This window comes from Oncorhynchus masou, unplaced genomic scaffold (genome assembly GCF_036934945.1).
Source record: "Oncorhynchus masou masou isolate Uvic2021 unplaced genomic scaffold, UVic_Omas_1.1 unplaced_scaffold_2521, whole genome shotgun sequence".
NCBI lineage: Eukaryota > Metazoa > Chordata > Actinopteri > Salmoniformes > Salmonidae > Oncorhynchus > Oncorhynchus masou.
The window spans coordinates 1-12,667 of record NW_027008971.1 but is presented as its reverse complement, the minus strand read 5'-3'; the positions used below and the strand labels follow the sequence as shown (position 1 = coordinate 12,667).

Here is a 12,667-nt window from a genome sequence, read left to right as displayed (position 1 = left end):
ACTATCTGTTATTCAATGTGTTTCTATGGGCTAATAGCAGTAAGGACTATCTGTTATTCAATGTGTTTCTATGGGCTAATAGCAGTAAGGACTATCTGTTATTCAGTGTGTTTCTATGGGCTAATAGCAGTAAGGACTATCTGTTATTCAATGTGTTTCTATTGGCTAATATCAGTAAGGACTGTTATTCAATGTGTTTCTATGGGCTAATAGCAGTAAGGATTATCTGTTATTCAATGTGTTTCTAATAGCAGTAAGGACTATCTGTTATTCAATGTGTTTCTAATAGCAGTAAGGACTATCTGTTATTCAATGTGTTTCTATTGGCTAAAAGCAGTAAGTACAAATAAACATGTTCATCAAATATTTGTTTTATATATTTTTTTGATACCTCGAGGAGTCTTCAAACTTTAAATCAAATAACAAGAACATCCTTCGTTTGACCTTCTTAAAACAACTCCACATCGTTCAGTAGAACCCCTCCCCCGGCACAGACAGGACTTAGACTGTATTAAGGCACCAAATAACAATATAACAACACCAGTGCATTTCTACAACACAAAACATACAATACAAGCATATTACAATGGACTGGAGTGGAGAGAGTGTGTATCTCCTCACAGCCCCTGTTGCTCCAGAAGGTGCAGATCAATCTGATTCTATTCTTGCGATGTGTCTCTCCTCACAGCCCCTGTTGCTCCAGAAGGTGTAGATCAATCTGATTCTATTCTTGCGATGTGTCTCTCCTCACAGCCCCTGTTGCTCCAGAAGGTGCAGATCAATCTGATCCCGTGTCACTTCCAGCGGTTGATCCGTCTGAGCTGTATGTAGGCCAAGACCAGACACACCGTAATGATCCCAGCCAGAGCTACATGGTTCTGCCAGAAGCCCCAGGTGCTGTAGTCTATTCCCTGGGTCTCCAGGTACACCTCCCCTGGAAGACTGACAGAGAGGGGGTTAAAGGTCAGAAACCCCAGGTGCTGTAGTCTATTCCCTGGGTCTCCAGGTACACCTCCCCTGGAAGACTGACAGAGAGGGGTTAAAGGTCAGAAACCCCAGGTGCTGTAGTCTACTCCCTGGGTCTCCAGGTACACCTCCCTGGAAGACTGACAGAGAGAGGGTTAAAGGTCAGAAACCCCAGGTGCTGTAGTCTATTCCTGGGTCTCCAGGTACACCTCCCTGGAAGACTGACAGAGAGAGGGGTTAAAGGTCAGAAACCCCAGGTGCTGTAATCTATTCCCTGGGTCTCCAGGTACACCTCCCCTGGAAGACAGAGAGAGAGGGGTTAAAGGTCAGAAACCCCAGGTGCTGTAGTCTATTCCCTGGGTCTCCAGGTACACCTCCCCTGGAAGACAGAGAGAGAGGGGTTAAAGGTCAGAAACCCCAGGTGCTGTAGTCTATTCCCTGGGTCTCCAGGTACACCTCCCCTGGAAGACGAGAGGAGAGAGAGAGGGGGGGGTGTTGAATACATAGAGGGAGAGGAGATAGATGTTGTAGTACACCTCCCCTGGAAGACGAGAGGAGATAGATGTTGACTTATAGAGATCTGCCACACGGTGGTGGTGTCAGCATATGGATGGATGGCTGAGGAGCATAAAAGGAGAGAGCAGAGAGAATGAAAGGAGAGAACAGAGAGAATGAAAGGAGAGAACAGAGAGAATGAAAGGAGAGGACAGAGAATGAAAGGAGAGGACAGAGAGAATGAAAGGAGAGGACAGAGAGAATGAAAGGAGAGGACAGAGAGAATGAAAGGAGAGAATGAAAGGAGAGGACAGAGAGAATGAAAGGAGAGGACAGAGAGAATGAAAGGAGAGGACAGAGAGAATGAAAGGAGAGAATGAAAGGAGAGAGCAGAGAGAATGAAAGGAGAGGACAGAGAGAATGAAAGGAGAGGACAGAGAGAATGAAAGGAGAGAACAGAGAGAATGAAAGGAGAGAATGAAAGGAGAGGACAGAGAGAATGAAAGGAGAGGACAGAGAGAATGAAAGGAGAGGACAGAGAGAATGAAAGGAGAGGACAGAGAGAATGAAAGGAGAGGACAGAGAGAATGAAAGGAGAGGACAGAGAGAATGAAAGGAGAGGACAGAGAGAATGAAAGGAGAGAATGAAAGGAGAGAGCAGAGAGAATGAAAGGAGAGGGCAGAGAGAATGAAAGGAGAGAACAGAGAGAATGAAAGGAGAGAATGAAAGGAGAGAGCAGAGAGAATGAAAGGAGAGAATGAAAGGAGAGGGCAGAGAGAATGAGAGAGGACAGAGAGAATGAAAGGAGAGGACAGAGAGAATGAAAGGAGAGAACAGAGAGAATGAAAGGAGAGAACAGAGAGAATGAAAGGAGAGAATGAAAGGAGAGGACAGAGAGAATGAAAGGAGAACAGAGAGAATGAAAGGAGAACAGAGAGAATGAAAGGAGAGTGAGAGGTGAACTTACGTGGTTGTGTTGCTGTAGAATATTTGTCCTTTAAACTCATTAATGGTCACCGCCTGATGGGGAGACAGAGGGAGAGAATAAACACACTATGACCATCAGACTGTCCAACTCTCTAATAGGACCGTCAGACAGTCTAATAGGACCATCAATCAGACTGTCCAACTCTCTAATAGGACCATCAGACTGTCCAACTCTCTAATAGGACCGTCAGACTGTCGAACTCTCTAATAGGACCGTCAGACTGTCCAACTCTAATAGGACCATCAGACTGTCCAACTCTCTAATAGGACCGTCAGACTGTCCAACTCTCTAATAGGACCGTCAGACAGTCCAACTCTCTAATAGGACCGTCAGACAGTCCAACTCTCTAATAGGACCGCCAGACTGTCCAACTCTCTAATAGGACCATCAGACAGTCTAATAGGACCATCAATCAGACTGTCCAACTCTCTAATAGGACCATCAGACAGTCTAATAGGACCATCAATCAGACTGTCCAACTCTCATAGGACGGTCAGACTGTCCAACTCTCATAGGACCGTCAGACTGTCCAACTCTCATAGGACCGTCAGACTGTCCAACTCTCATAGGACCGTCAGACTGTCCAACTCTCATAGGACCGTCAGACTGTCCAACTCTCATAGGACCGTCAGACTGTCCAACTCTCATAGGACCGTCAGACTGTCCAACTCTCTAATAGGACCATCAATCAGACTGTCCAACTCTCTAATGGGACCATCAATCAGACTGTCCAACTCTCTAATGGGACCATCAGACTGTCCAACTCTCTAATAGGACCATCAATCAGACTGTCCAACTCTCTAATAGGACCATCAATCAGACTGTCCAACTCTCTAATAGGACCATCAATCAGACTGTCCAACTCTCTAATAGGACCATCAATCAGACTGTCCAACTCTCTAATAGGACCATCAATCAGACTGTCCAACTCTCTAATAGGACCATCAATCAGACTGTCCAACTCTCTAATAGGACCATCAATCAGACTGTCCAACTCTCTAATAGGACCATCAATCAGACTGTCCAACTCTCTAATAGGACCATCAATCAGACTGTCCAACTCTCTAATAGGACCATCAATCAGACTGTCCAACTCTCTAATAGGACCATCAATCAGACTGTCCAACTCTCTAATAGGACCATCAGACTGTCCAACTCTCTAATGGGACCATCAGACTGTCCAACTCTCTAATGGGACCATCAAACAGACTGTCCAACTCTCTAATAGGACCATCAAACAGACTGTCCAACTCTCTAACAGGACCATCAATCAGACTGTCCAACTCTCTAATGGGACCATCAGACTGTCCAACTCTCTAATGGGACCATCAGACTGTCCAACTCTCTAATGGGACCATCAGACTGTCCAACTCTCTAATAGGACCATCAATCAGACTGTCCAACTCTCTAATGGGACCATCAGATTGTCCAACTCTCTAATAGGACCATCAAACAGACTGTCCAACTCTCTAATGGGACCATCACTGTCCAACTCTCTAATAGGACCATCAGACTGTCCAACTCTCTAATAGGACCATCAATCAGACTGTCCAACTCTCTAATGGGACCATCAGATTGTCCAACTCTCTAATAGGACCATCAAACAGACTGTCCAACTCTCTAATAGGACCATCAGACTGTCCAACTCTCTAATAGGACCATCAGACTGTCCAACTCTCTAATAGGACCATCAGACTGTCCAACTCTCTAATAGGACCATCAGACTGTCCAACTCTAATGGGACCATCAGACTGTCCAACTCTCTAATAGGACCATCAAACAGACTGTCCAACTCTCTAATAGGACCATCAAACAGACTGTCCAACTCTCCAATAGGACCATCAGACTGTCTAATAGGACCATCAATCAGACTGTCCAACTCTCTAATAGGACCATCAATCAGACTGTCCAACTCTCCAATAGGACCATCAGACTGTCCAACTCTCTAATAGGACCATCAATCAGACTGTCCAACTCTCTAATAGGACCATCAATCAGACTGTCCAACTCTCTAATAGGACCATCAATCAGACTGTCCAACTCTCTAATAGGACCATCAATCAGACTGTCCAACTCTCTAATAGGACCATCAATCAGACTGTCCAACTCTCTAATAGGACCATCAATCAGACTGTCCAACTCTCTAATAGGACCATCAAACAGACTGTCCAACTCTCTAATAGGACCATCAATCAGACTGTCCAACTCTCTAATAGGACCGTCAATCAGACTGTCCAACTCTCTAATAGGACCATCAGACTGTCCAACTCTCTAATAGGACCATCAAACAGACTGTCCAACTCTCTAATAGGACCATCAGACTGTCCAACACTCTAATAGGACCATCAAACAGACTGTCCAACTCTCTAATAGGACCATCAGACTGTACAACTCTCTAATGGGACCATCAGACTGTCCAACTCTCTAATAGGACCATCAATCAGACTGTCCAACTCTCTAATGGGACCATCAGACTGTCCAACTCTCTAATAGGACCATCAGACAGACTGTCCAACTCTCTAATAGGACCATCAATCAGACTGTCCAACTCTCTAATAGGACCATCAAACAGACTGTCCAACTCTCTAATAGGACCATCAAACAGACTGTCCAACTCTCTAATAGGACCATCAATCAGACTGTCCAACTCTCTAATAGGACCATCAATCAGACTGTCCAACTCTCTAATAGGACCATCAAACAGACTGTCCAACTCTCTAATAGGACCATCAAACAGACTGTCCAACTCTCTAATAGGACTATCAATCAGACTGTCCAACTCTCTAATAGGACCATCAGATTGTCCAACTTTCTAATAGGACCATCAATCAGACTGTCCAATTCTCTAATGGGACCATCAATCATACTGTCCAACTCTCTAATAGGACCATCAATCAGACTGTCCAACTCTCTAATGGGACCATCAGACTGTCCAACTCTCTAATAGGACCATCAAACAGACCATCCAACTCTCTAATAGGACCATCAAACAGACTGTCCAACTCTCTAATAGGACCATCAATCAGACTGTCCAACTCTCTAATAGGACCATTAATCAGACTGTCCAACTCTCTAATAGGACCATCAGATTGATGGTCCTATTAGAAAGTTGGACAATCAGACTGTCCAATTCTCTAATGGGACCATCAATCATACTGTCCAATTCTCTAATGGGACCATCAATCATACTGTCCAACTCTCTAATAGGACCATCAATCAGACTGTCCAACTCTCTAATAGGACCATCAATCAGACTGTCAACTCTCTAATGGGACCATCAGACTGTCAACTCTCTAATAGGACCATCAAACAGACCTTCCAACTCTCTAATAGGACCATCAATCAGACTGTCCAACTCTCTAATAGGACCATCAGACTGTCCAACTCTCTAATAGGACCATCAGACTGTCCAACTCTCTAATGGGACCATCAGACTGTCCAACTCTCTAATAGGACCATCAATCAGACTGTCCAACTCTCTAATGGGACCATCAAACAGACTGTCCAACTCTCTAATAGGACCATCAAACAGACCTTCCAACTCTCTAATAGGACCATCAATCAGACTGTCCAACTCTCTAATAGGACCATCAGACTGTCCAACTCTCTAATAGGACCATCAGACTGTCCAACTCTCTAATAGGACCATCAGACTGTCCAACTCTCTAATAGGACCATCAGACTGTCCAACTCTCTAATAGGACCATCAGACTGTCCAACTCTCTAATGGGACCATCAGACTGTCCAACTCTCTAATGGGACCATCAGACTGTACAACTCTCTAATAGGACCATCAATCAGACTGTCCAACTCTCTAATAGGACCATCAGACTGTCCAACTCTCTAATAGGACCATCAATCAGACTGTCCAACTCTCTAATGGGACCATCAGACTGTCCAACTCTCTAATAGGACCATCAGACAGACTGTCCAACTCTCTAATAGGACCATCAATCAGACTGTCCAACTCTCTAATAGGACCATCAAACAGACTGTCCAACTCTCTAATAGGACCATCAAACAGACTGTCCAACTCTCTAATAGGACCATCAATCAGACTGTCCAACTCTCTAATAGGACCATCAATCAGACTGTCCAACTCTCTAATGGGACCATCAAACAGACTGTCCAACTCTCTAATATGACCATCATACTGTACAACTGTCTAATAGGACCATCAGACTGTCAACTCTCTAATAGGACCATCAGACTGTCCAACTCTCTAATAGGACCATCAATCAGACTGTCCAACTCTCTAATGGGACCATCAGACTGTCCAACTCTCTAATAGGACCATCAGACTGTCCAACTCTCTAAATAGGACCATCAGACTGTCCAACTCTCTAATAGGACCATCAGGGCTGTCAACTCTCTAATGGGACCATCAAACAGACTGTCCAACTCTCTAATAGGACCATCAGACTGTCAACTCTCTAATAGGACCATCAATCCAGACTGTCCAACTCTCTAATGGGACCATCAAACAGACTGTCCAACTCTCTAATAGGACCATCAGACTGTCCAACTCTCTAATAGGACCATCAATCAGACTGTCCAACTCTCTAATGGGACCATCAGACTGTCCAACTCTCTAATAGGACCATCAAACAGACCATCCAACTCTCTAATTGGACCATCAAACAGACTGTCCAACTCTCTAATAGGACCATCAATCAGACTGTCCAACTCTCTAATAGGACCATCAATCAGACTGTCCAACTCTCTAATAGGACCATCAAACAGACTGTCCAACTCTCTAATAGGACCATTAATCAGACTGTCCAACTCTCTAATAGGACCATCAGATTGTCCAACTTTTTACAATAGGACCATCAATCAGACTGTCCAATTCTCTAATGGGACCATCAATCATACTGTCCAATTCTCTAATGGGACCATCAATCATACTGTCCAACTCTCTAATAGGACCATCAATCAGACTGTCCAACTCTCTAATGGGACCATCAGACTGTCCAACTCTCTAATAGGACCATCAAACAGACCTTCCAACTCTCTAATAGGACCATCAATCAGACTGTCCAACTCTCTAATAGGACCATCAGACTGTCCAACTCTCTAATAGGACCATCAGACTGTCCAACTCTCTAATGGGACCATCAGACTGTCCAACTCTCTAATAGGACCATCAATCAGACTGTCCAACTCTCTAATAGGACCATCAGATTGTCCAACTTTCTAATAGGACCATCAATCAGATTGTCCAACTTTCTAATAGGACCATCAGACTGTCCAACTTTCTAATAGGACCATCAGACTGTCCAACTCTCTAATGGGACCATCAAACAGACTGTCCAACTCTCTAATAGGACCATCAATCAGACTGTCCAACTCTCTAATGGGACCATCAGACTGTCCAACTCTCTAATAGGACCTTCCAACTCTCTAATAGGACCATCAATCAGACTGTCCAACTCTCTAATAGGACCATCAGACTGTCCAACTCTCTAATAGGACCATCAGACTGTCCAACTCTCTAATAGGACCATCAGACTGTCCAACTCTCTAATAGGACCATCAGACTGTCCAACTCTCTAATGGGACCATCAGACTGTCCAACTCTCTAATAAGACCATCAATCAGACTGTCCAACTCTCTAATAGGACCATCAGACTGTCCAACTCTCTAATAGGACCATCAATCAGACTGTCCAACTCTCTAATAGGACCATCAGACAGACTGTCCAACTCTCTAATAGGACCATCAATCAGACTGTCCAACTCTCTAATAGGACCATCAATCAGACTGTCCAACTCTCTAATAGGACCATCAAACAGACTGTCCAACTCTCTAATAGGACCATCAATCAGACTGTCCAACTCTCTAATAGGACCATCAGATTGTCCAACTTTCTAATAGGACCATCAATCAGACTGTCCAATTCTCTAATGGGACCATCAATCATACTGTCCAACTCTCTAATAGGACCATCAATCAGACTGTCCAACTTCTAATGGGACCATCAAACAGACCATCCAACTCTCTAATGGGACCATCAAACAGACCATCCAACTTCTAATAGGACCATCAAACAGACTGTCCAACTCTCTAATAGGACCATCAATCAGACTGTCCAACTCTCTAATAGGACCATCAATCAGACTGTCCAACCTCTAATAGGACCATCAAACAGACTGTCCAACTCTCTAATAGGACCATCAATCAGACTGTCCAACTCTCTAATAGGACCATCAATCAGACTGTCCAACTCTCTAATAGGACCATCAGATTGTCCAACTTTCTAATAGGACCATCAATCAGACTGTCCAATTCTCTAATGGGACCATCAATCATACTGTCCAATTCTCTAATGGGACCATCAATCATACTGTCCAATTCTCTAATAGGACCATCAAACAGACTGTCCAACTCTCTAATAGGACCATCAAACAGACTGTCCAACTCTCTAATAGGACCATCAATCAGACTGTCCAACTCTCTAATAGGACCATCAATCAGACTGTCCAACTCTCTAATAGGACCATCAAACAGACTGTCCAACTCTCTAATAGGACCATCAATCAGACTGTCCAACTCTCTAATAGGACCATCAAACAGACTGTCCAACTCTCTAATAGGACCATCAATCAGACTGTCCAACTCTCTAATAGGACCATCAGATTGTCCAACTTTCTAATAGGACCATCAATCAGACTGTCCAATTCTCTAATGGGACCATCAATCATACTGTCCAACTCTCTAATAGGACCATCAATCAGACTGTCCAACTCTCTAATAGGACCATCAATCAGACCATCCAACTCTCTAATGGGACCATCAAACAGACCATCCAACTCTCTAATAGGACCATCAAACAGACTGTCAACTCTCTAATAGGACCATCAATCAGACTGTCCAACTCTCCTAATAGGACCATCAATCAGACTGTCCAACTCTCTAATAGGACCATCAAACAGACTGTCAACTCTCTAATCCATCAATCAGACTGTCCAATTATCTTAGAGGAGCATTACATGTAGACTCGGTTACTTCCAGTCCTCCCCCCTTCCTCTTCCCTCCCTCCCCTCCTCCTCTTACCCCCCAACCCCTCCCTACCCCCTCCCCTCCCACCCCCACACCCCCAACCCTCCCTCCTACCTCTAGCCCGTAGCGGAAGATGCTGATCCGCCCCAGCCATGACAACCAAGACAACATGGAGTTAAGGTTGACCAGGAACCCTCCAAACACCTAGAGAGAGAGAGAGAGAGAAGAGAGAGGGACCGGAGAAGGGAGAGGAGACCGAGAGAGAGACCGAGAGAGAGAGAGAGAGAGAGACAGAGAGACGAGTCAGAGAGAGACAGACAGAGAGAGAGACAGAGAGAGAGAGACAGAGAGAGAGAGAGACAGAGACAGAGAGACAGAGACAGAGACAGAGAGAGACAGAGACATTGACAGAGACAGACAGAGAGAGAGAGACAGAGACAGAGTCAGAGAGAGACAGAGACAGAGGACATGGAGTTAGCTTGACCAGGAACCCTCCAACACCTAGAGAGAGAGAGTTAGTGTGTGTCTGAGTGTTTGAGTGTGTTTGTGTGTCTCTCACCATCATGAAGACGAAAGGCAGGGCGATGAGGACGCTTGGCCATAGCGAAGGAGGAGACAGAGGCTGAGACCAGGAACGCCAGACTGACCCCAGCCAGACTGACCAGGGACATCGTCAGTGTGAAGAGCAGGAATGCTGTGAAGGCTGGCTTCAGACCTGGTGGAGAGATTTACATTTTATCATAGAAGGAAGTGTGTGTGTGTGTTCTGAACTGTCTGTGTGTGTGTGTGTGTTCTGACCTGTGTGTGTGACCTGTGTATTCTGACCTGTGTTTGTGTGTGTGTGTTCTGACCTGTGTGTGTGTGTACTGTGTGTGTGTGTGTGTGTGTATTCTGACCTGTGTGTGTGTGTATTCTGACCTGTGTGTGTGTGTGTGTGTGTGTGTGTGTATGTGTGTGTGTGTTCTGACCTATGTGTGTGTGTGTTGTGTGTGTGTTCTGACCTGTGTGTGTGTGTGTGTGTATGTTTCATACCCATCATATAGTAGGCGATGGCTGAGAAGATGAGGATAGGTACAATGCGGTTGGGGATGAGGTCAGCGAATATCTTAGACAGGAAGTAGACAGATGTACGGTAGTACCCACTAGAGTTCTCATGGCTGAAACACACACACAGAGAGTCAGAACACACACACAGAGAGAGTCAGAACACACAGAGAGAGAGTCAGAACACACACAGAGAGAGACAAAACACACAGAGAAGAGAGAGACAAAACACACAGAGAGACAAAACACACAGAGAGAGAGAGAGTCAAGAACACAGAGAGAGAGAGTCAGAACACAGAGAGAGAGTCAGAACATGCAGAGTCAGAACACACAGACAGAGAGAGAGAGTCAGAACACACAGAGAGAGAGAGAGTCAGAACACACACAGAGAGAGATAGTCAGAACACACACAGAGAGTCAGAACACACAGAGAGAGAGAGAGTCAGAACACACAGAGAGAGAGAGAGTCAGAACACACACACAGAGAGAGAGAGAGTCAGAACACACTTTTCACACAGAGAGAGAGAGTCAGAAAACAGAGAGAGAGAGTCAGAACACACACACAGAGAGAGTCAGAACACACACAGAGTCAGAACACACACAGAGAGAGAGTCAGAACACACACAGAGAGAGAGTCAGAACACACAGAGAGAGTCAGAACACACAGAGAGAGAGTCAGAACACACACACAGAGAGAGAGAGAGAGAGAGAGAGTCAGAACACACAAAGAGAGAGAATCAGAACACATACAAACAGAAAGACTCACATGAACAGAGCTCTCTCATTGATGAAGAGTTCCACAGCTGAAAGATTCCCAAACACCATGTTGATGATGAGGAAAAAGAATGCTCCCATCCTGAGAGAGAGAGAGAATAAAGAATAGATACTGCTGCACTGTGAGACGGACAGACAGGACAGACAAGACAGACAGACAGGACAGGACAGACAGGACAGGACAGACCAGACAGGACAGACAGGACAGGACAGACAGGACAGACAAGACAGGACAGACAGGACAGACAAGACAGGACAGACAGGACAGACAGGACAGACAGGACAGACAGGACAGACAGGACAGACAGGACAGACAGGACAGACAGGACAGACAGGACAGACAGGACAGGACAGACAGGACAGGACAGACAGGACAGACAGGACAGACAGGACAGACAGGACAGGACAGACAGGACAGACAGGACAGACAGGACAGGACAGACAGGACAGACAGGACAGGACAGACAGGACAGACAGGACAGGACAGACAAGACAGACAAGACAGACAGACCAGACAGGACAGACAGGACAGACAAGACAGACAGGACAGACAGGACAGACAGGACAGGACAGACAGGACAGACAGACAGGACAGACAGGACAGACAGGACAGGACAGACAGGACAGACAGGACAGGACAGACAGGACAGACAGGACAGACAGGACAGACAGACAGGACAGACAGGACAGGACAGACAGGACAGACAGGACAGACAGGACAGGACAGACAGGACAGACAGGACAGACAGGACAGACAGGACAGACAGGACAGACAAGACAGACAGGACAGACAGACAGGACAGACAAGACAGGACAGACAGGACAGACAGGACAGGACACACAGGACACACAGGACACACAGGACAGGACAGACCAGACAGGACAGACAAGACAGACAGGACAGACAGGACAGACAAGACAGACAGGACAGACAGACAGGACAGACAAGACAGGACAGACAAGACAGACAGGACAGACAGACAGGACGGACAGACAGACAGCCAGGACAGACCAGACAGACAGGACAGACAGGACAGACAGGACACACAAGACAGACAGGACAGACAGACAGGACAGACAGACAGGACAGACAGACAGGACAGACAGACAGGACAGACAGACAAGACAGACAGGACAGACAGACAGGACAGACAGGACAGACAAGACAGGACAGACAAGACAGACAGGACAGACAGGACAGACAGACAGGACAGACAGGACAGACAGACAGGACAGGACAGGACAGACAGGACAGACACCTGTTCTGTAGGGCTTCAGGTAGAGTCAGGGGGATCTGGTAGTAGATGAGGCCGACCAGCAGAGCGAAGAAGATGTTGAGGGCCAGCTGAGCGTACGATGTCTGGGGGTTCCTGAGAGAGTTCACCACCATACGACCA

The 12,667-nt window shown here is 45.8% G+C and overlaps 1 pseudogene; it reads right to left on the bottom strand.

Annotated features, from left to right (window-relative positions):
• Window positions 1-355: 355 nt before the first annotated feature.
• Window positions 356-12,661, bottom strand: LOC135533619 (broad substrate specificity ATP-binding cassette transporter ABCG2-like; annotated as a pseudogene).
• Between the last annotated feature and the right edge of the window lie 6 nt (window positions 12,662-12,667).